The sequence below is a fragment of the Rana temporaria genome, chromosome 1, assembly GCF_905171775.1.
Source record: "Rana temporaria chromosome 1, aRanTem1.1, whole genome shotgun sequence".
Classification (NCBI taxonomy): domain Eukaryota; kingdom Metazoa; phylum Chordata; class Amphibia; order Anura; family Ranidae; genus Rana; species Rana temporaria.
Genome location: NC_053489.1, coordinates 566,857,870 through 566,882,661, shown reverse-complemented (window position 1 = coordinate 566,882,661; position 24,792 = coordinate 566,857,870).

Genomic DNA, 24,792 nt, shown 5'->3' with positions numbered 1-24,792 from the left:
TTTGTTATATACCTTCTTCGACATATACTGCGCTTCTCTAGAGACTTTTGTCACAGGGTCATTTAAAAAATGACAGGCAGAGGAAGAGGCAGGCCCTTCCGCAGGGGTGGTAGGGGTAGGGCAGGAGCACCAGGCCGGAGCCAAAGTGGGAAGTGGCTCGCCACCAACACCACCACCACCACCGTATACCCTCCTCTTGAGTCACAGGAATTATTTTCCGATCCATCAGAAGACATTTTGGATGCGCAGCCATTCTTGGCATTGGATCAGGAAGAGGAGGTAGCAACAGCCGGCACTCAGCAGTCTGACGGCAGTTCTCAGTTCAGCCCAAGGAGGTTGGTGCCCACTGTTGCTGCCTACTCCAAGATCTCTACTGTTAGTTGATGATGACGTGTCTACAGACGTCACGTGGGTGTCCACAAGAGAGGAAGAGGAGGGGAGTTCAGAGGGAGAGATGGACCAACATATAGGGAGGAGAAACAGGCCGAACTTACATTGTACAAAGCAGACTCCTAACGTATCAGGAGCGAGCCATCAACCATGTACGGTCATATCTGGTGCTTCCAGGACGCCGGCCCATGGCTCCGCTGTGTGGGCTTTTTTTAACGTGTCCGCTACAGACAATAGTGTTGCCATCTGCAGCCTTTGCAGTCAACGCATAAGTCGCAGTAAGCCCAACACTCACCTAGGGACGACCACCTTAAGAAGGCACCTGGCCTCCCATCACCGAGCCCAGTAGGAGCAACACCATCAGAACCCACAAAGCCACACTCCAGGCTCTCACCGTCCAGACTCTTCTCCTTCCCCTCTATGCTCAAAATTGTCCTCCAATCCACCTTCCATCATGCCTTCATCACGTTTTTCTTCAAAAAGGCAGACTTTCGTGGCCCAAATGTTTGATCGTAAAAAAAAGATGACGCCGGATAACCCTCTTGCCCAACAGTTGACCGCTGGCTGGTCGGAACTGATAGCCCGCCAACTACTGCCATATAAACTGGTGGAGTCGGAGGCCTTTCGAAAATTTGTGGCCATTGGAACACCACAATGGAAGGTCCCAGAAAGGATTTTTTTTTTCATAGAAGGCCATCTGTTCAGTGGCAAGTGAATATATCTCTGGCACACAGTGTCGGTGCCAAGATACATCTGACCACAGACACGTGGTCTAGCAAACACTGGCAGGGAAGGTATATAACTTTCACTGCCAACTGGGTGAACCTTCTGACGGCCGTCAAGCATGTAACCCGTGGCACCCATGTAGATTTGGTTTTACCGCCACGGATTACATCCAGGCCTGCCTCTTCTTCTCCTCCTACTCCATCCCCCCTCTCCTCCTCGGCTGACTCCTCATTTTCCGATGCTACCGTCTCTTCCGCTGCACCGACCAAGATCCCCAGAACCTATTCGACATGCCAGGTGAGACGTTACCATGCTGTGCTGCGTCTGTTGTGCCTGGAAGACAAGAGCCACACTGGTCCTGCACTCCTTTCAGCTTTTCGTTCACAGGCAGATTAGTGGCTAACACCGCTAGATTTGACAGTTGGTAAAGTGGTGTGCGACAACGGTGCCAATCTGCTGAGCGTGCTAAAACAGAGCAATTTGGTCGTGTAGCGATTCGTTGCCAAATACCCTGGGCTCCAGGACGTCTTGCGCCAGGCCAGGAAAATCTCAGCCCATTTTAGAAGATCTTACACGGCCATGGCTCGCTTGCTGACATTCATCGGCGACACAACCTGCCCATCAGACGTCTTATTTGTGACTGCCCAACGCGATGGAACTCAACATTGTATATGCTTGATAGGCTGCTCCAGCAAAAACGTGCAGTTAACGACTACCTGTACGAACTCTGTGGCAGGACAGGTTCTGGGGAGCTTAGTTTTTTTGCACCGTGCCAGTGGCTGCTCATGTGCGACTCATGTAGACTTCTGTGGCCATTTGATGAGATCACCAAACTGGTCAGTCGCACCCAGGGCGCCATCAGTGACCTCGTACCTTATGCCTTCTTTCTGGAGCTTGCATTGCGTTGTGTCATTGATCAAGCCATCGAGGAGCAGGAGCAGGAAGCTGAGGAAGTCGCAATGCTGGATGAATTCCCAGGGGGGCTACTCCACCTGAGACAAGTCAACAACAGGAGTCTGAAGAGGAGTCAGAGGAAGATGGTGTCGGGCGGAGGAGGAGGAGCAAGAAGAGCATGCTTTAAACCTTTCTGGGATCCCTGGTGTTGTCCGTGGATGGGGGAGGAGAACGAGGACGACATTATCCTGGATGATGAGCAGGAGCCAGGCCAGTACAGTGCTTCCAGTTTAGTGCAAATGGGGGCCTTCATGCTCCGGTGTTTTAAGAGGGGCCCCCGTATAAAAAGCATAAAGGGCAAGGACCAGTACTGGGTGGCAACGTACTTAGACCCCTGGTACAAACAAAACATGGCGGAAATGTTACCACCATCACAGAGGGCTATCAGAATGCAGCACTTCCAGGCCTTGCTTCGAGAAATGCTGCATTCTGCTTCTGCATTCGTTGGCAGAGGATTTTCCACTTACAGAGAAACAGTTTTGAGTACCAATCCAACAGCGCCTGCAAGAAGAGGGCGGTTTGAAGATGTCTTAGTCACTAATGATATGAGATCATTCTTTCAGCCGACCCATCGACAGCTGTCCTCCGGATCCAGCATCAGGGAACGCCTAGACCGACAAGTGTCCGACTACATCGGGTTAATGGCCGATGTGGATGCACTGAGAAGTGATGAACCCCTGGACTACTAGGTGGGCAGGCTTGACCTCTGGCCAGAGCTTGCACAATTTGCAATGGAACTGTTGGCTTGCCCCTCATCCAATGTCCTGTGCGAAATTACGTTCAGCGCAGCAAGGGGGGTCAGGACCGATAAGCGCACTCGCCTAGCTCACAACAGTGTTGACTACCTCACATTTATAAAAATGAATGAAGCATGCGTCCAGATAAAACCCATGTCCCTATCCGGCTTCGTACGGATAAGAATTCATTTACTAGCAATCCTGTTAAGATCTTAGCGATTTTCCGTCGGAAACTAGAAGAATTGTACAAGGCCCAGTCTTCTTTCTCATCGGCTGAAGCTGAAGCTTTGTTCCAAGACGTCTCCTTGCCAGTTTTGTCGGATTCCAATCGTGAACTTTTGGATAAGTCTATAACGGTAGAGGAGGTCATTTCGGCCATAAAAACCCTTAAGCCCCATAAGAGACCTGGTCCAGACGGACTCTCGAGCAACTACTATAAAAAATTTGTTGTTACCCTGGCCCCACTTCTCTCTAAAGCTTTTAATGCAATCCTGCAACAGCATTCATTTGGCCGAGACACTTTGACAGCCATTATAGCGATGATACCTAAACCCAACTCAGACAATACCATCTGGTCCAATTTTAGACCTATCTCACTACTCAATTTAGATATCAAGATATTAGCCAAGATTATGGCCTTACGTCTTAATCCCATCATAGGAGGAATGATACACAAAGACCAGGTGGGTTTTATTCCCCGCCGCCAAGCTAGTGATAACATTCGCAGAGTGGTCCTGCTTCAACATGTTGCTAGAAGCTGTAAAATCCCCATGCACCTGCTGTCCCTCGACATCAGGAAAGCATTTGACACAGTTTCATGGCCCTATCTAAATTTTATACTCTCTCGATGGGGTTTTCGGCCCACATTTTTTACAATGGATGGGCTCCCTCTATAGCCACCCACAGGCATATGTCAAATATTCGGGGTTCCGCTCTGATAGCTTCCAAATTGGTAGGGGCACTAGGCAAGGCTGCCCCCTATCCCCTCTACTCTTTGCCTTGGCAATAGAACCACTGGCTGCCCTGATTAGGTCCAGCCCTGAAATTAAGGGACTAGAAATTGCCTCTACCTCTCACAAGATTTGTCTATTTGCAGATGACGCTCTCCTATTTGTAACTTCCCCCCGTCTAACCCTCCCAAGTCTACTACGAATTCTCGATAAATTTGCTAAAATCTCAGGTCTAGAAGTTAATCAATCTAAATCGCGGGCTCTCAATGTGTCTCTCCCCGATGACGAGGTTGCTCATCTCCAAGAATATTTCCCATTCACCTGGTCCACTGTCTCCCTGCCATATTTAGGCATAAAGTTGACGGGCGACCCAGCTTTCCTTTTTCGGTCCAATTACCTCCCCATGTTGGCACAGCTATCGTCTTTACTAGAATCTTGGAAACCCTTGTGTGTGTCCTGGATGGGCAGAGTTGCTGCTGTTAAGATGTCCCTGCTCCCTAAATTACTTTATCTTTACAGAGTCCTCCCGATAGCAGTCCCATCATATTATCATAGAGTTATTCAATCCCGAGTCTTCCAATATATTTGGGGCCCTATTAAACCAAGGGTTTCCAGATCCATTCTTCTCCGCAACAGGCTTAGCGGGGGACTTGGGATTCCCAATTTTCTTCGTTATTATCAGGCTTCCCAGCTAGCCCAAATCACTTTGCTTCATGCGTCCCCTGAAACCCCTATATGGGTCGGTTTGGAAGCCATCGATATTTTTCCCCTATTGGTCCACAATTTGCTATGGTTACCATCATCGGTCCGCACCTCCATTACAAACCCGGTCACGCGTCACTCGCTCAGACTTTGGGACTCTTTACGTTCCCCTTTCCATTTAGTTTCCGCCCATGCCCCCTACTTTAGTTTTTTGGCCACCCACTTTTTTATCCTGCTTTTGTAGAACCGGAGTCCTTCCGGTTTTGGTCCCAAACGGGGCTATGTCGGATAAGCGATATAGTGAATAAAACCACTTTTCACTATAGAGCTCCAGACCCAAGTTAAGTTACCCTCTGTCGAATACTTTCACTACCTCCAAATATCCCACTTCACTCGTACAGTGGTGGGTGCTTGTTCCTCATTTGACGGTATGTCCTTCTATGAGAATATATGTAACTCAGATCCACATGCTCCCGGCATCATCTCACGGATCTATAGCCATCTCACGACCCCACCTTCTGAACTCCCTCTATATGCTGCACAGTGGTCCAAGGACCTACAAATAGCTTTGGAACCAGAGGACTGGACAAATATCTGGGCCCGCACTAAGTCCTCCACTCAATATGTGGTGGCCATGGAAGCCAATTATAAAGTCCTCATGCGGTGGTACCTGGTCCCGGCTAGGATAGCTAAATTCTCACCTTCGTATTCTCCAGTATGTTTCCGGGGTTGTGGAGAGAGGGGTACCCATGAGCATATCTGGTGGTCATGCCCCATTGTACAACAGTTCTGGAAACTGATATTCCGTATGGCCTCTACCCTCTTACACGACACCCTCCTCCCTGACCCAGCTTTGGCCTTATTGAATCATATTAGTGGTGATTATACCAGAGCCCAAATTCGCCTCCTATTACAACTGACCACAGCTGCTAAACAAACAATAGCCAAGGCCTGGAAAACCTCTAAACTACATGTAGACGAAGTTAAACACAGAGTGACCCAAGCAATGATCCATAGCAAGACCGAGGCAATTGTTCTGGACCGGATTCCACAGCATGATAAAGTATGGTCCCCATGGGTGGAATTTTTTCTCCCTCCTGACTTCGTAGTCACCTTCCCTATCCCATGATTGTCGTGATGTTCCCATAAATTGACACAATGGCCCATTGGGGGCGCACCCGTCCACGCTGACACACTTTCTCTTTCTTTTCTTTACTTTTTCCTCCTTTCACCCTCCTTCCTTCCATCTCCCATTTCTACGTCTCCCCTTCCCTGCCCTGGTCTCCTAGGGCTCCCCCCCCCCTTATGTTGAAAATTATTGTCTTATGCACTAGGGTAACACGGCTACCCGTGACCCCCCATTAGCCTTCAATTCTCTATCCTTGAATATGTTGAGTACGGATTATTGTTCTATGCCACCTTATGGAATAGAAACGTGTACTTTGTAATCCTAGGTTTATTTGTCTTTAACCACTATGGGCCAAATTCTCAAAAAACCTGCCTAACTTAAATTTCAGCAGTTAAGTTACACTGACTTAAAATTTCTACCTAAGTGCCCGATCGTCAAAGCACTTACCTAGAAATTTCAGGCCGTGTAACTTAAGTGCCGCCGTCGTAAGGCGGTCCTCCTCTCCTGGGGGCGTTTAAAATTTAAATGAGGCGCGCTCCCGCGCCGGCCGTACTGCGCATGCGTGTGACGTCATTTTCCCGACGTGCAGCGCGCGAACGTAATTAACGCCGGGCAGCTTTGAGAATTTCGACGGGACACTAAAGTTGCGACGGGTGAAAAAAAAAAGACGCACCGGGAAAACAAATAATTAAAAAAAAAAATGACAGCGTCGCTCAGCATGCATTCCTGAGAGGGAGAACTCCATGCCAATTTTCAAAGAAAAAACCGGCATGGGTTCCCCCCCAGGAGCATACCAGGCCCTTAGGTCTGGTATGGGTTGTAAGGAGACCCCCCCACGCCGAAAAATTGACGTAGGGGGTCCCCCTACGATCCATACCAGACCCGTATCCAAAGCACGCTACCCGGCCGGTCAGGAAGGGAGTGGGGACGAGCGAGCGCCCCCCCCCCTCCTGAGCCGTGCCAGGCCGCATGGGGGGGTTGGGTGCTCTGGGGCAGGGGGGCGCACTGCGGGCCCCCCCACCCCAGAGCACCCTGTCCCCATGTTGATGAGGACAGGACCTCTTCCCGACAACCCTTGCCGTTGGTTGTCGGGGTCTGCGGGCGGGGGCTTATCGGAATCTGGGAGTCCCCTTTAATAAGGGGGCCCCCAGATACCGGCCCCCCACCCTAAGTGAATGGATATGGGGTACATCGTACCCCTATCCATTCACCTGGAGGCAAAAAGTAAAAGTTAGTAAACACACAACACAAGGCTTTTTAAAATAATTTATTATTCTGCTCCGGATGCCCCCCCTGTCTTCTTTATTAGCTCTATTTCCAGGGGGGGCTTCTTCTTCCGCTCTCCGGGGGTCTTCCACTCTCCGGGGGTCTTCTTCCACTCTCCGGGGGGGTTTCTTCTTCCGCTCTCCGGGGGGGGCTTCTCCGCTCTCCGGGGGGCTTCTTCCATCTTCTCCCCTCTTCCGCTGTTGACTCGGCGAACCCCGGTTCTTCTCCAGCTGTCCGGTGCCTTCTTCTTCAGCGCTGGCTGCCTGCTATGTTTGTGTGTTAGCTCAATTAGTAACAGGCAGCCGGCGCGGTCTTCTGTGACGTCAGGGTCTTCTGTTCTTCTCCCCTCTTCCGATGTTGACTCGTCGCATCTTGTCGCTGTAATGATGGAAGCGCGCCTTGCATCCCATTTATATAGGCATCACCGTCCCATCATGCTCCGGTAGGTACCCACGTGGTGGGTGCCTATCCACGTGCACCCACCACGTGGGTACCTGCCGGAGCATGATGGGACGGTGATGCCTATATAAATGGGATGCAAGGCGCGCTTCCATCATTACAGCGACAAGATGCGACGAGTCAACATCGGAAGAGGGGAGAAGAACAGAAGACCCTGACGTCACAGAAGACCGCGCCGGCTGCCTGTTACTAATTGAGCTAACACACAAACATAGCAGGCAGCCAGCGCTGAAGAAGAAGGCACCGGACAGCTGGAGAAGAACCAGGGTTCGCCGAGTCAACAGCAGAAGAGGGGAGAAGATGGAAGAAGCCCCCCGGAGAGCGGAGAAGCCCCCCCCCCGGAGAGCGGAAGAAGAAACCCCCCCCGGAGAGTGGAAGAAGACCCCCGGAGAGTGGAAGACCCCCGGAGAGCGGAAGAAGAAGCCCCCCCTGGAAATAGAGCTAATAAAGTAGACAGGGGGGGCATCCGGAGCAGAATAATAAATTATTTTAAAAAGCCTTGTGTTGTGTGTTTACTAACTTTTACTTTTTGCCTCCAGGTGAATGGATAGGGGTACGATGTACCCCATATCCATTCACTTAGGGTGGGGGGCCGGTATCTGGGGGCCCCCTTATTAAAGGGGACTCCCAGATTCTGATAAGCCCCCGCCCGCAGACCCCGACAACCAACGGCAAGGGTTGTCGGGAAGAGGTCCTGTCCTCATCAACATGGGGACAGGGTGCTCTGGGGTGGGGGGGCCCGCAGTGCGCCCCCCTGCCCCAGAGCACCCAACCCCCCCATGTTGAGGGCATGCGGCCTGGCACGGCTCAGGAGGGGGGGGGGGCGCTCGCTCGTCCCCACTCCCTTCCTGACCGGCCGGGTAGCGTGCTTTGGATACAGGTCTGGTATGGATTGCAGGGGGACCCCCTACGTCAATTTTTCGGCGTGGGGGGGGTCTCCTTACAACCCATACGAGACCTAAGGGCCTGGTATGCTCCTGGGGGGGAACCCATGCCGGTTTTGAATTTTAAAATTGCCGTGGAGTTCTCCCTCGGGAATGCATACCAAATGCCGTCGCTGGAATGGGCCTTTACAATGTGTGACTAACTTTCCACATTATAAAACCAGCCCTAGTTTTGCGCAGGCAAATTCGGAACTTAGGCAGAAATCACAGTGATGAAATGCTTTGAAAATCTGCTTAAGTCCTCATTTGCATACGCAAAGCTGCATTTCAATGAGAAATGCCCCCAGTGGCGGATGCGGTGCTGCATCCTAAAATCTGACCGTGTAAGTGTCTTACACATGTCAGATTTTCTGCCTAACTTTGGAAAAAGCCTTTTGAGAATCGTTTCCAAAGTTAGGCACAGAGATACGCAGGCTGAACAGCAGTTAAGTCTGCGTATCTCTTTTGAGAATCAGGCCCTATGTTCCCACATAATCCTAGTATAACACCTTCTCTCATTATGTTGCGCTTAATCCCTTGTAAAGTAATCCCGGAAGGTCCTCCCGGTACTGTATGTACACGTTAATACTATCATATACCATTGTATCTCCGCAATTGTTTTAAGCGGAAATGTTTATTTTCTTTTTACTCTGTACTCTTTATTTTTACAATAAAAAATTTGAACAGAAAAAAATGAATGAAGCATGAATCTCGGATTAATTCAACACATGTGACCAGTAGACCATGTTTCATTCAAATTCTGGTGAACGCCTGTGGGCTAATTTTTTGGGCCTGTACTGGCCGACACTTTATTCTGTATCTGGTGTATGCCTAATGTACCACCAGCCACAGAATAAAAAGTTGTTTGCTGTCCGATGAACGCCTGTGGCCGTGGGCAAATTTTTGGGGCCTGTAATGGCGGACACTTACTTCTGTATCCGTTGAATGCCTAATGTACCACCAGCCACAGAGTACAAAGTTGTTTGCTGTCCGGTGAACGCCTGTGGGCAAATTTTTAGGGCCTGTAATGACCGACACTTACTTCTGTATCCGGTGAATGGTTTAATGTACCACCAGCCACAGAATACAAAGTTGTTTGCTGTCGGGTGAACGCCTGTCGGCTAATTTTTGGGGCTTGTAATGGCCGGCATTTACTTATGTATCCGGTTTTTCACTTAATACTTCTGGTAGGTCAGTGTCTATGTTGTGGGACTATTTGTGCACAGCTAGTAAGTATTTTGTGGCTGCAAATATGACCTGAAGGTTTTTAATATTCGCCTGCCATTAAAGTCAATGGGGCCCGCCGCAAATTTGCGGTTCGCGAACTGTCCCGTCGGATGTTCGTCCATCACTACTGTATGCCCCTGTCTACCCCTAAAATTGTCAAACCTCTTAATAAAGTGCACTTAAGCTACACATGGGGTACAAAGGCTATCATATGAGATGCTTTTTGGCAAGGAACCAATTTAGGTGTCACATTTGGATGTTAACTGCATAGTGGTCCCTTCATTGGTAGAAACCGCATTGTCTGAGCAACTATAGGGCTGCACAGCAGCAGGAATTGTAAGCAAGATGGCTTGGCCTGACACTCATTAGTGGCATAGACTTCCCAATCCCAATACAAGATTCCTAAATATCCAGAAGACTTAAAGCGGATCTCCACTCTAAAGTGGAGTCCCGCTGATCGGAACCCTCCCCCCCTCCGGTGTCACATTTGACACCTTTCAGGGGGGAGGGGGGTGCAGATACCTGTCTACAGACAGGTATCTGCACCCACTTCCGGCCCTACGATACGGGCAAAGGACGGGTTTTTTCCTTACCTTCCGTCCGTCCCCCGTTGTATGCTGGGAACACTCGGCTCCCAGCACACAGCGGGAGCCAATCGGCGGGCGCAGCGCGACTCGCGCATGCGCCGTAGGGAACCGGGCAGTGAAGCCGGAGCGCTTCACTTCCTGGTTCCCTCACCGTGGATGGAGGGGGGAGCAGCAGGGTGACGAGCGATCGCTCGTCATCTGCTGCGATCACCGCTGGACTCCAGGACAGGTAAGTGTCCTTATATTAAAAGTCAGCAGCTGCAGTATTTGTAGCTGCTGGCTTTTAATACATGTTTTTAGTGGCACATCCGCTTTAAGTTGATACCATATTTCACAGCCACTCTATACTGACTATTGCTTAATTTTTTTTTTCTTCTAGCAAAAACTCATCTATGCAATCTGTTATTAAACTCTACAATATCTTCCCAAGTTAAGCTAACAGGTGTATAGTCACTTCATAAAGACTTTGACCCCTTTTTAAATATAAGCACCACATTGGCCATACGCCAGTTCAGTGGTACTATTTATTCTTTTAGGACTCATGAGTGTATGCCATCTGGTCCAGATGCCTTATTCACCTCTGTTCTGTCTAAATATTTCTGTACCATATACATTTTGAGCCATAGTGGTTCATTTGGGGCAATGTCAATATCATCCCCATTATGGACATGAGCTCCTACCGTGTTCCTTTGTATACATACAACTTAAGAAGGTGATTAATAACATTGCCTTCTCTTTGTCCTCAGTCACCCATTCCAGATCATTTTGTAAATGCCCTACATTAATATCATATTTAATACATATTATACTAAACAGTCCCATACTAAAACTATAATCTCATCCATCAACCTTTGTTTAGTACGGCTTGCTCCAATCATTGGTACTCCACAGTGCCAGCCCAACTGTCAGAGGAGGAAAGACAGATTATACAGTAACTGGATATTCAAAAGTTTACACATTTTTAACATGTCTGTCATGATGCACAGATGTTCCATGCATCTGCTTGCAGGCAGATCTATTCATATCCATTGGGATGCAGTGGCTGCATGGACACAGCCACTGGTCCAAATGTGACAATTAAGTATGTAAAGGTATGTTAGAAATTCTGTATATAGCCCTACAGAACAGACAGTGCGCATTCCACATGGGGTTATCTGCTGCTTAACTGCAGACAGGAAACGTGAACTTTATTCAGGGAAAAGACTAAGGCCTCATACACACGATAGATTAACCAGAGGACAACGATCTGATGGACCGTTTTCATCGATCAAAACTGATCGTGTGTGGGTCCCATAGGTAATTTAACCATCGGTTAAAAAAAAGCCAATTTGCTTTAAATTTTAACCGATGGATTCCTAACCGATTGGTCAAAACCGATCGTTCGTAGGCACGAATCATCGGTTAAAAATCCACGCATGCTCAGACTAAATTAGGGGACGGGAGCGCTCGTTCTTGTAAAACTCGTGTTCTTTTTGGAGAAATTTTATTTTTTTCTCAAGTTATCACAACAATGTCCCCCCCCCCCTCAAGGAGGTTGTGTCCTTTGTTAATTACAAATTGTATTTCAGAAATGTTTGATGGCTATTCACCAGAAAAACACAATAGACACGTATTTAATTTAAATTAAATCTCCATTTATTCTGGATAAAAAAAAAGCAACATGAAGGGAAACAATTGCACAATTAGCCAAATATATGCAGACTTTGGACACCAAAGGCACATTCCACCATGATCAACAACAAAATCAATAACATCAGGAGTCCCTCTAATTTGGGTCACAATGTGCTCCCCAAATCCCAGAAATCAGAAGCAGCAGCAGATGTCATACATGACCCCAAGCTGTGGTACTACAACAACCTCAGTTTTATGCCAAATCAGCTTTAAGCCAGGGAATCACTTTCTGGTTTTCCTTACAGCCTTCCCTCCACAGCCCCTTGCAGGTGGTGAAAATGTGGCAGCAGGAGGAGGAGACTGGGCCGGGTCGCGTTGTTGCTGCTCCATTTCTTGCTGTTCATGTGAAATGTATGAGCCGAAACTCTCAACAGGGTTAAGGGGGGCCCTCATGATTTCTGCTGCCTCCTTAATGACCTGCAGTGACTCCTCCTCCAGCTGGGCCATGCGCCTTGTTTTTTTTGGTGGGCGCATTTGGAGGGGAGGCACCTGTTATACAGTGCTGCCACTGGGCCTGGGCACCTGCTGACTGCCACTCGGCCCAGCCTCCTCCTGGCTGCCACTCACCCCTTCCTCCTCCTGGCTGACACATTCCGGAGCCTCCTCCTCCTCTTGGCTGATCTCTTCCTGTGTCTAAAAAAGGGACATGTTTTTTTTTTTGCTTCATCAAGCACACACATTTCATAGCTCATGACTGTTGCATTTTTTTGTTTGTTTTTTGGTAAATTGAACAGACTTTCATTCTGACCCCTGCAGTTGGCATTCCTGTCACTATATTTTCTGCCCCACGACTTTTGTTTGGGTTTTCAAGCTTTAATTTTGGTTTAAAAAACATCTCGTTAACTGAAAAAAAATTTGAGGCCAAGAAATATGTTGTAAACTACTATACCTGACTGAAGATGTTCAGATCTGGCTACTCAATCTCAGCCAGCTCCGCGACACCCTCTGCAGGGGTGGGGGGAACAGTGGAAGGGACGCTGGAGCGAGCAGTGGAGGGAAGGCTGGAAGGAAGACTGGAAGGTGATTATCTGTCCTTGATCTGATCGTCCAGAAAACGGAGGTTTTTATAGGACCACAGCTTGGGCTCCTGTACTTCATCTGCTGCTGCTCCTGACCTCCGAGAAGCACGGACCTGTATCAAACGCTTCTTGTAAGCATTCCTCATGTTATTGATTTTATTTCTTATCATGGTGGAAGTTAGCTCTTGTATCCAGGTCTGCATATAAGTGATCAATTGGTCAATTGTTGCCCTTCGAACATTCTTGTTAGAATAGGATGGATTTCTGATTTACCACTGGTTTTTAAAAGTTCAATATTTGTTGATGACTCGCATCATATTCTCGGGGTAAAAAATCCTCTGCCAGGGCCCGTTGACGCTCATCCATTTTTTGCAGCTGGTCAGCAAGGTATGTGCTGTAGCCCTCAACAGGGTTAAGGGGGCCCTCATGATGGAAGCTGCCTTCCTATTTACCTGCAGAGACTCATTCTCCAGCTGGGACATGCGCCTCTGTCTTTTTTTGGGTTTGTTTTTCAACGAAATATGGTCTGGCATAGCAATGGCCCACCTCCCACTGAAGTACTCCACATATAGATCACGGGCATCTCGAGCAGTTCGGGGGGCCAATCCAGTTCGGCCAGTATCCAGACCAGTCAGGTTCTCAGATGATTGTCTGGCCTCAGGCCAAATGTTTGAAAGGTAGGTCACTGAATGCCTGCCCAAAAAAATTATGAAAAATGCAGCTGGAAAAATTACAGTGTTCAATTTATAGTCCGCCATGTGGATGGCTGTCTGGAACAGGCGGAATAGTCTGGCCATTATCCCGAAGGCATTCTCGACAACCCTCCGGGCCCTGGCCAGCCGGTATTTCAAAACCCTCCTCTCCGGGGTGAGAGTCCTCTGGGGAAACGGCATCATGAGTGTGGTCCTAGCCCGAGAAAAGCGACAAAAAACACATCCCGTGGCAGGGCCAGGCCACCAGTCTGGAGACGGTGGGCAAACTCCATCTGCGCAAAGACTCCACCGTCGGACATCCGGACGTTCTTCCCCACGTCCACATACAAAAACTCGGTACTGTGCCGACACCATCAACACAATACTATGAAAACCTTTGTAGTTGAAATAGTATTACCCTGAACGGGGTGGCGGCACTATGCGGACGTGTTTGCCATCTATTGCCTCTCCACAGTTAGAGAAGTCCTACCGCTGGGCCAATTGGGAAGCCACAGTCTGCTATTCCTGTGGCGTGGAAGGAAACTGTGGAGTCAAATAAAAATAAAAATTATTACTTTGGCACAAAAACAATGCAATCACAATACAAAAGACATCCTTGTCCAACATCAGTATAACATTTATTAGTGGAGTGTTAATTTCATGCCAGAACTAAAATAGGCCCAATTATCAGACTCCTCACCCCTCTGATGGGCCATTAAACATTTTAAGGGGGGGTGTTTCTAGCTGTGTTTGGGCCCAGAAAAATAAAACCTCTAGCACTCTGCCAAAATGTAAGGAGAAAAAAAAACATTGGGACACATTTTAAGGGGGGGGGGGGGGGGGGGCAGAACTAAAAAGGAGCAGACAAAAAAAAGTAGGAAACTAGACTAGGCTAGGTGTGTTTGGGCCTAGGATAGCATGCTGGACAGGTTAGTGAACGTAAATATGCATTTAGGCCAAAAAAGGAGCATTCAAAACTTATAACATGCATGGAGACAAAGGGGACATTCACAGCATATTACAATCATGGTAATTAGGAATAACGATGAGCTTTGAACATCGTATGTTCGATTGTTCCTCGAAATACGAACAAAACGGGTCGTTCGCGCCAAATTCGAGTTACATTTCACAGACCATAATTCACTGTGGCATCGCTGGCTGATGATTGGCCAAGCATGCACTATGACCCGCATGCTTGGCCAATCACAGCGGGCAAAAAACGGAGAGCCATGATTGGCCAAAGCCAGGGTGGCTTTGGCCAATTATGGCTCAGGGGGTTTAGTACATGCCCCACACTATAAAAGGCCTCCTGCAGGGCGGCCTTGTGTAGTGTGTTGCGGCAGCTAACAGAGAACAGAGAGAGACAGAGAGAGTGTCATTTTTTGCAGGTAGATAGAGCAGACAGGCAGGCTAGTCAGTTAATGTTACAGTGTGTAGAGGATATATATATATCCCAGGTGTTGTACATATATTTATACACTATATAGTTTAGCTAGATCAGTTCTTCCTAATTTACTGGCAGGCAGGTGATTGTGCTATTTAAAGACGTTATCACAGGCATACTACAGACACCCAGCTATATTTTTTTAAATTTAAGCATCATTAAAATCACTGCTCCTGATGCAGGAGCAGTGATTTTAATGATGCTTAAATAATAAAAATAAAAAAATTCCTTTAAATATTGTACCTGCTGGGTGTCTATAGTATGCATGTGAAAACGTCTTTGAGAACCCGGGTCTTGCCCGAGGGAACATGTATCAATGGAAAAAAAGTTTTAAAAAGGGCCGTTTTTTCAGGACTCCTGAAAAAAACGATTGTTTTTAAAACTTTTTTTCCATTGATACATGTTCCCTGGGGTAAGACCCGGTTTCTCAAAGACGTTTTCACAGGTATACTATAGACACCCAGCAGGTACAATATTTAAAGAAATTTTTAATTTTTTTTATTTTTTATTTAAGCATCATTAAAATCACTGCTCCTGAAAAAACAACTGTTTTTAAAACTTCCACGCCCAGTGCCCACCTATCAGTGCCCATCTGTGCCACCCATAAGTATCCATCAGTGCCACCCATAAGTGCCGCCCATAAATGCCCATCTGTGCCGCCTATGAGTGCCCAGTGCCGCCCATGAGTGCCCATCAGTGCCGCCCATGAGTGCCCATCAGTGCCGCCTATGTGTGCCCATCAGTGCCGCCTATGTGTGCCCATCAGTGCCGCCTATGTGTGCCCATCAGTGCCGCATACCAGCGCCGCCAATCAGTGCCACCTCATCTGTGCCCGTCAGTACTACCTCATCGATGTCCATCAGTGCCATCTCATCGGTGCCCATCAGTGCCGCCATATCAGTGCCCGTAATTGAAAGAGAAAACGTACTTATTTACAAAAAAATTAACAGAAAAAAATAAAAACGTAATTTTTTTTCAACATTTTCAGTCTTTTTTTAGTTGTTGCGCAAAAAAAAAAATTGCAGAGATGATCAAATACCACCAAAATATTTGTGGGGAAAAAAGGACGCCAATTTTGTTTGGGAGCCAAGTCGCACGACCGCGCAATTGCCATTCAAAGTGCGACAGTGCTGAAAGCTGAAAATTGGCTTGGGCGGGAAGGTGCGTAAGTGCCTGGTATGGAAGTTGTTAAATATTGTACCTGCTGGGTGTCTATAGTATGCATGTGAAAACGTCTTTGAGAACCTGGGTCTTGCACGAGGGAACATGTATCAATGGAAAAATAGTTTTAAAAACGTCCGTTTTTTCAGGACTCCTGAAAAAAAACAATTGTTTATAAAACTTTTTTTCCATTGATACATGTTCCCTGGGGTAAGACCCGGTTTCTCAAAGACATTTTCACAGGCATACTATAGACACCCAGCAGGTACAATATTTAAAGGAATTTTTTAATTTTATTTAAGCATCATTAAAATCACTGCTCCTGAAAAAAACGACTGTTTGTAAAACTTTTTTTCCATTGATACATGTTCCCTGGCGCAAGACCCGGGTTCTCAAAGACGTTTTACGACAATAACTTGCATATTAGGCTTTCAAATGAGCACTTTTGAATTCGAACGTTCGAGTCCCATAGGCGTCAATGGGGTTCTAAATGTTTGCGTGAACGTTCGGTCCGTTCGGGGGGGGGGGGTGTGTTCGGCTCATCCATAATTAGGAAATGATGCAAGAAATACAAGACATTAGCATACATTTAAGACATATATAGATTGTGTTGTGAAAGGAGACAACTTACCTTAATATAGACCTTCTGTATCACTTGTATGATGGAAGAACACTTAAAGCAGAAAGAAAACAAGTACAGCAAGGCCTGAAAAGAACGAACTAAAAAACAGAAATTGAGTGGACAGGAATGCACTGCAAAACAGATACGACCTGACTGCAAGCACTGAAAAACAGATACGAACCCACAAGCACAAACTGACCCCGAGAAAACGATCTGCAAAGCACGGAGAATGAAAAGCGCGAATCGGCTCGAACCAAACTTTTACAAACACGCAGTAACACAGAATCAGCAAGAGCAGCCCCAAGGGTGGCTCCATTGGATTTGACCATCCCCTTCATAGTGCCGTCGTACGTGGTTTACGTGACCGCTTTCTGACACGATTGGTTATTTAACCGCAGGTGTGTGGGCGCGACAGACCATCAGTCAGCTTCATCGGTTAACCGACGACAACGGTCCATCAGACCGTTCTCATCAGATAGACTGATCGTGTGTATGAGGCTATAGAGTTTACAGTAACATAGATGCAGCTACAAACTTATAAACACTGCCATCTACTCTACATCTGATGTAGTTGTTGCACAAAATACATGAACAATGTATTCCAACAGGGTGAGTATCCCTGAACTAAGACATTGTGCATTTGGGGACACGTATCCACACCTTCATGGCTGTCAAATTGTAACCAGCAGCTTTGTCTGTACAGCTGCTGTGTTTCAATGGACCTAAATAGGACTCCCTGCACACAGATGCAAGGAACACCTGTGCATTCCTTGCAGGCAAAGATGGCCCTTTTCATGGTTGCATCCATAAACATACCCATGTAAATGAGGCCTAACAAATGCCCCACATTGTGTGTGTAGCCACCCGTCCATTCCTCTATCATGTATTCCAGGCTTCAGGCCTAAAATTCCCTAAATGCTGCCATTGCCATTGATGTATGCCTTTCATCGCTGGCTGCAAAAGGGTTAAATGAAGGTTGAATATTGGTGAGCGATGAATGTTGGTGACAATCCTTCAAAGCACAAAATTTGAGCTGAAACCTCACACTACCTATCAACTTGTAAACAATATATATTCAACTAGACTTATCTAATTAATTTCCTGCTCTGTAAATGTACTACATAACTGTAACCATATTTCACTAGTTGCATTTTTATAACTAATTCTAATAATTTCTTGTATAAAATGTCCAAACAGCTAAACATTATTTATATGGTCATTCTGAAGCAACCAATTACATTTCAAGGCATTCTGTCCCCAGCTCACTGAACACAAAAATGTTAAGAATTGCTGTACAATAGCCGTGGGCTTTCTAGCAGAAATATATAATATATTTTATGGGAGATAAATGTATAGGAATTACCTTTCTGAGATTGAGTGCACTCATATGTTTTCCATTCAAATGCCACACTGTAATACATAGTATTATTTTAATATCATTATGATTTGATTTTAGAATGTCATTCCAGATCATGTCATTTTAAAATCATATGTTTGTGCTCTAATGATAGTATTCTTCTAAAGGATTTGGCTTTAAAGATTTTGTATATTTTATAAATTCTTCAAAGCCCAACTATGGGATGATGAAGACAATGTAAATGTGTGCCCCAATGCCCCTCTTCCTCAAGCAACTGCATAAAACAATGCATGGGAAAGGAGAAGGGAAAGGAATCACCGCTCCAGGTGGATCTAAGCAGACAATTTGAGGAACCTCTCAGGAGTCCAAGGTGCTGGCAATGCACAAGGCAAACATGGAAAAAGTGGAAATGGATGGATAGCCGCACTCCAAAGGAACTTGAAGAAGTAGGGCCAGATTCACATAGGTTAGCGGATCTTTAGATCCGCGTAACCTATGTGATTTAAGATCCGCCGCCGCAAGTTTTTGAGGCAAGTGGGAAATTCACAAAACACTTACCTCAAAACTTGCAGCGGCATATCATAAATCCCCCGGCGGAATTCAAATTCCGCGGCTAGGGGGAGTGTACTATTCAAATCAGGCGCGTCCCCACGCCGATTGAATAGCGCATGCGCCGTCCGGAAATTTTCCCAGCGTGCATTGCTCCAAATGACGTTGCAAGGACGTCATTGGTTTCGACGTTTACGTAAATTACGTCCATCCGTATTCGCGATCGACTTACGCAAACGACGTAAAAAATTCAAATTTCATCGCGGGAACGACGGCCATACTTAACATTGGCTGTGCCTCAAAGAAGCAGTGGTAAGTATACGCCAGGAAAACCCTTACGTAAACGGCGTAAAGTGACTGCGTCGGGCCCGCTTACATTCGTGAATTGGCGTATCTCGCTGATTTACATATTCTCTGCGTAAATCAGCGAGAACGCCCCCAGCGGCCATTTTAAAATTGCAGTTAAGATCCGACGGTGTAACACAGTTACACCTGTCGGATCTTAGGCATATCTATGCGTAACTGATTCTATGAATCAGTCGCATAGATACGACCGATGCAACTCTGAGATACGATGGTGTATCAGGAGATACACCGTCGTATCTCTATGTGAATCTGGCCCCCAGTCTTTATTAATAAAAACTGGACATGTAAATCCAAAAATACAGTCACATGAGGGGACAGCCGACGTGTTTCGCACACTGTTAGTGCTTAGTTATGGCTACAAGAAAACAATGCATGTTCCCCTAGAAAATAATTTTAAATGCAACTAAAGGCAAAACTCACAGCTTTTATTGCTGTCTGTATTCCCATTAGGGAGAATAACTCTTTCTATTTTTTCTTTCATCAAAAGTGAAAGTAAAAGAAAATCCCACATTTTGGAAACAGTAATAGAGGTAACATCTTCCAATGGGGACATTAATTCTGATGACCCTGGTGACACTCCGGGATTCCCTCATTTTGGAAAGATTTCCTCTCACTTTCTGTTTTGGCTATGGGACAGGATGTAAAGAGAAATCTGTTAGAAATCACGGAGCCCCGTACAGTCTACCTGATGGGGCTTCCACCCACTGGCCCCACCTCTGACACCACCAACTCATCCTGCCCTGTCTTAAAACATGCAGCTTTGTCTGTGAAAGCACAGTTCTTCTACAAGCACTCATATGGAATGCTGTTTAGCCCAATTAGAAGCCCTAAAACATTTGTATTCTTTTTTTTAGTTTCTAGGCTTAGCCTAGACCCAATCACCAGCTGTCTGTGAAAACCATACTCTAGGGCTAAGCCCAGAAGCTAAAACAACCATTTTAAGAGCTTCTGATTGGGCTACACAGCATTCCAGATGGGTGCCTGTAGAAGAACTCTGCTTTCACAGACAACTGGTGAATTGATTGCTAAATCCAGCAGGAGCCACAGAAACTGTTGAACAGAAACTGTTGAAGCTAAGCTAGCTGTTTTGAAATGCCTCTGAGATGAATGGCTGCTATTGCTACACCGTTTTAAAACAATTACGTGGACTCAGGAGGCCACATACACATGGAGGATAAAAATATGCTGGGCATAAAGGGCCAGATTCACCAAAGAGATACGACGGCGTATCTCCTGATACGCCGTCGTATCTCTGTTTCTATCTATACGACTGATTCATAGAATCAGTTACGCATAGATATCCATAAGATCCGACAGGTGTAATTGTTTTACACTGTCGGATCTTAGGATGCAGTACCGCAGCCGCCGTTGGGGGGAGTTTGCGTTGTAAACCAGTGTCGGGTATGCAAATTAGGAGTTACGGTGATCCACGACGGATTTTCGCGTTCGCTACGTCGCCACTAGTCTAGTTTCCCGTCGCAAAGTTAGTCATTATTTGACCTGCCCTAACTTTACACAGCAATCGAATTGCTTTATAAAGTATGGCCGTCGTTCCCGCGTCGAAATTTTACATTTAATGTCGTTTGCGTAACACGTCCGGGAATACGGAAGTACGCTACGCACGTCGCCGTTCGAAAAAATGACGTCACGGCGTGCAAAACATGACGGGAATTGCGAAACTGAGCATGCGCAGTAGGTCCGGCGCGGGAGCGCGCCTAATTTAAATGGCACACGCCCATTTGAATTGGCCCGCCTTGCGTAGTTTTCATCGCAAGTGCTTTGTGAATCAGGCACTTGCGATGAAACCTTGCGGCGGTGTAACGTATCTACGATATGTTACGCCGCCGCGATTCTACGTGAATCTGGCCCAAAATTCCTGCACATTGATTTAAACATTGCCAAGCTTGTTAAATGGTAACAAACTACAGTAAACCAAATTGTCCATAGGCAAAACTTTTTAGAGTTTAAAGCCACGTACACACGACCATTTTTCATGACGTGAAAACATTTTTTTTAAATAGTCATTAAAAACAATCGTGTGTAGGCTCCAGACAATTTTTCATGACGTGAAAAATGGGCGCTATTTTTCCGCGTCATTTTTCACGTTGTCGTTTTTCACGTCGTGAAAAACGGTCGTGTAGAGGGCTTTAATGACGTGAAAAAAACACGCATGCTCAGAAGCAAGTTATGAGACGGGATCGCTCGTTCTGGTAAAACTAGCGTTTGTAATGGAGATATCACATTTGTCACACAGACTGAAAAGCACGAAGACTGAAAAGCACGAATCGTCTCTCACCAAACTTTTACTAACACAAAATCAGCAAAAGCAGTACCAAGGGTGGTGCCATCTGAATGGAACTTCCCCTTTATAGTGCCGTTGTACGTGTTGTACGTCACCGCGCTTTGCTCTTTCCTTTTTCTTTCACAATCGTGTGTAGGCAAGGTAGGTTTGACAAGATTTACGTTAAAAAAAACTTTGTTTTTTCTAGACCATTAAAAATGGTTGTGTGTACACGGCATAAGAGGAAATCTAGTGCTAGAATTATTGCTTTTTACATTTTTTTGTTTGACTTTATTGCTATCACAAGGGATGAATAACAACCCTTGTGAAAGCTGGGGCAGTGGCAGGTCCTCTTTATGGAAAGACCAGAGGTCTATTAGACCCCTGATCCCTCCCTTGCCCTCCAAAGGAACTTATCAAACACAGATCGGTTTGATCGGCTGCTTTTCTGGCTGCCCAGCAGGAACCAGAAATAGTTCCTGAAATGCCGGCTGCCCTTGTGTTACTTGTTAACCCCATCTGAAGGGAACCAGTGTTGGAGAGGGGTGAGCCAGGAGGGGAATGTGGGCACAGGGCCATAGATTGGGGTTCCCCCAGATTGCAAGCCAAATTTGGGTCCCTAGAGAAGTTAGCGGCATTGGTCATCTCACAGCAGCAGCTCGGAGGGGGAATGGGAGACAGGAGGTTCCCAGGTCCTGGAGGTCCAATCTGAGAGAGGAGATGTGCGAGATTCAGCTATGGGAACTGAAGAAGCTGCAGGAACCTCCATCAGCAGCAGACAACTTTTTTTGAACAGACCCTTCACCACCCACCCCATAGCAGCTGAATACAGATAGTTGGTCAAGAGGTCACATGATGCTTGTGTCCTGCCAGGATAAGGGAAGTCCACTCCAGATAACTGCCCAGGCTTTCCAGGTTCTAGTGGGAAGTTAAGTGCAAAATTGCTCTGGAGTGGGGTCTGGAATACTTTTATGTCCCTCCCAAGACCATGGACATCGTTGAGAACTCCCAAGGAGAGTGGGATGATGACCTGATTTTGGAGTATCTGCATATCCCTAAGCTTCTGAGGGTGCCAGAATGTGAGGAGACATGGGCCCACTTTTAGGATATCCAGAAGGAATGGAGGCTGGGGAGAGCAATTTACAAGGACAGAGTGATGGTTGTTAAGGCAGGACGGCCTGCAAGGAGTCACTCTGTCTCCATCAGTAAGGAAAGGGGCAGAAAAATGAAACTGCCTGACCCGCATTTCAATGTGTGAGATGACTGTTGGAGTATACAGCTCACCATTAAAATGGCCACATGAACTGCTCGAAGGTGGCAGAATGTGTTATTTTTCTCTCTGACTCTTTTGCAGGATCAGACAGGCCTGCCCCCATGTTCTGTGCCCGATGGATGGACTTTCCTATTGATGGGCGCTGGCTGAGGTCTGGTTCCTACTTTAACTCTTTAAGGAGCCTGTCTGTCCGGGGGTCCCCACACCAGGAACTGCAAAGAGAACTACTACTTCCTGTGCTGTGTTTTTCTCCATCTATTGTTTCTGTCAGTAGGATTCTAACTAGACATGTCCGTTCCCGTTTGTAACGAATGGATTTTCGTACTAATTTGTTAGTATTCATACATTCGGATCAATTCGAACACCCGAATAGCTGAAAGTACTAAAATACGAAAAAATTTCGGAATTACGAATAAGAAAAATAACGAACAAGCGAAAATACGAATGTACGATTGGACAATCTAAAATACGAAACACCGAAACAGCAAAATAACGAAAATGACATCTATAACGAACGATTTGCATTCCGTATTTTAAATCTTTTGTCTCTTCGTAATTTCGTATATTCGTATTTTCATTCGTATGTTCTTATTTTTATTTGTGTGTTTTCTAAATTTGTTTCTTTGTTCGTAAATTTGTGTACTCGTATCGTTTATTCGAATGGGCACTGGGCAGTGTAGTTAGTGAGAGATGTATCTTACTTAATATCTTATACCGCGTACACATGATCGGTTTGTCTGATGAAAACGGTCTGATGGACCGCTTTCATCAGACTAACCGATCGTGTGTGGGCCCCATCGGTTATTTATCCATCGGTTAAAAAACTAGGAACTTGTTTTAAAATTATCTGATGGTTAACTAACCGATAGAAATAAACGATCGTCTGTGGGTACATCCATCGGTTAAAAATCCATACATGCTCAGAATCAAGTCGACGCATGCTCGGAAGCATTGAACTTCATTTTTCTCAGCACGTCGTTGTATTTTACATCACCGCATTCTGAAACAATCGTTTTTTTAACCGATGGTGTGTAGGCACGACTGATGAAAGTCAGCTTCATCGAATATCTGAAGAAAAAATCCATCAGACCGTTTTCATTGGATTAACCAATCGTGTGTACAGGTAAGAAAATCTGTGCGCCACGGTTGGACCTACTCGAGGGTAGGACCAAATTAAATCATAATTTACAATAAAAAATATATATATACAGCTGCTCCCCAAATCAGGTGACTGAAGCAATATGGAACATGTGAGGGAGGGGGCGCTATGTCTAACAAATAAGTAAACATATATAAACATAAATAAACATAGTGATAAATGAATAGTAGTCCAAAAATGAATACTTCCAAGTAGTGCTAGTGAAAAATAAAAAATAAAATAAAAATTATTGTAAGTGGTCAAAGAATATATATATATGAAAAATTGGTGAAACTCTAAATAAATAACAAGTGTTCACAAAAGTCCATAGGAAATTATTTATCCTTAAAGTGAGATCTGTGCCTGGAGAAAAACAGTTGAAGCCTTCACCAAAAGAATAACGTTCACCCGACGTGAATAAATAGATTGGCTCCTTACCAACTTGAGTGGACCCTTTAATTAAAAAGAGGTCAAATCGGCTTTGTTACACAATAGTAACCATGGAATGAGCAGATGAAGACTGAACAGGCAAGGACATCCCGATCAACAGTAAGACAAGTGGCAGATCTCACATCCCATCCAAAATACAAAAGAAAGATCGCAATAGTATATTATCCTTTTATTTAAAAAGTAATAAAAATGACAGGACAGCCAAATGGCCTCTTACTTGGTAAAGTGCCAAAGTCCCGGCACTGAGGCTACTGCGCGTGTATCGATTGTATCGAATGTGGCAAAGAGCGGGTCCGCGTGTGTATCTGCAGGTGGCGTGCGTTCCAGCTCTCCCAACAGGACCCGGAAGTAGCGTGCGTCAGCGTAACCAGTATGCGCCTCGACGTACGTTTCGATGTGAAATCGTCATCAGGAAGCGTGATGACGATTTCACATCGAAACGTACGTCGAGGCGCATACTGGTTACGCTGACGCACGCTACTTCCGGGTCCTGTTGGGAGAGCTGGAACGCACGCCACCTGCAGATACACACGCGGACCCGCTCTTTGCCACATTCGATACAATCGATACACGCGCAGTAGCCTCAGTGCCGGGACTTTGGCACTTTACCAAGTAAGAGGCCATTTGGCTGTCCTGTCATTTTTATTACTTTTTAAATAAAAGGATAATATACTATTGCGATCTTTCTTTTGTATTTTGGATGGGATGTGAGATCTGCC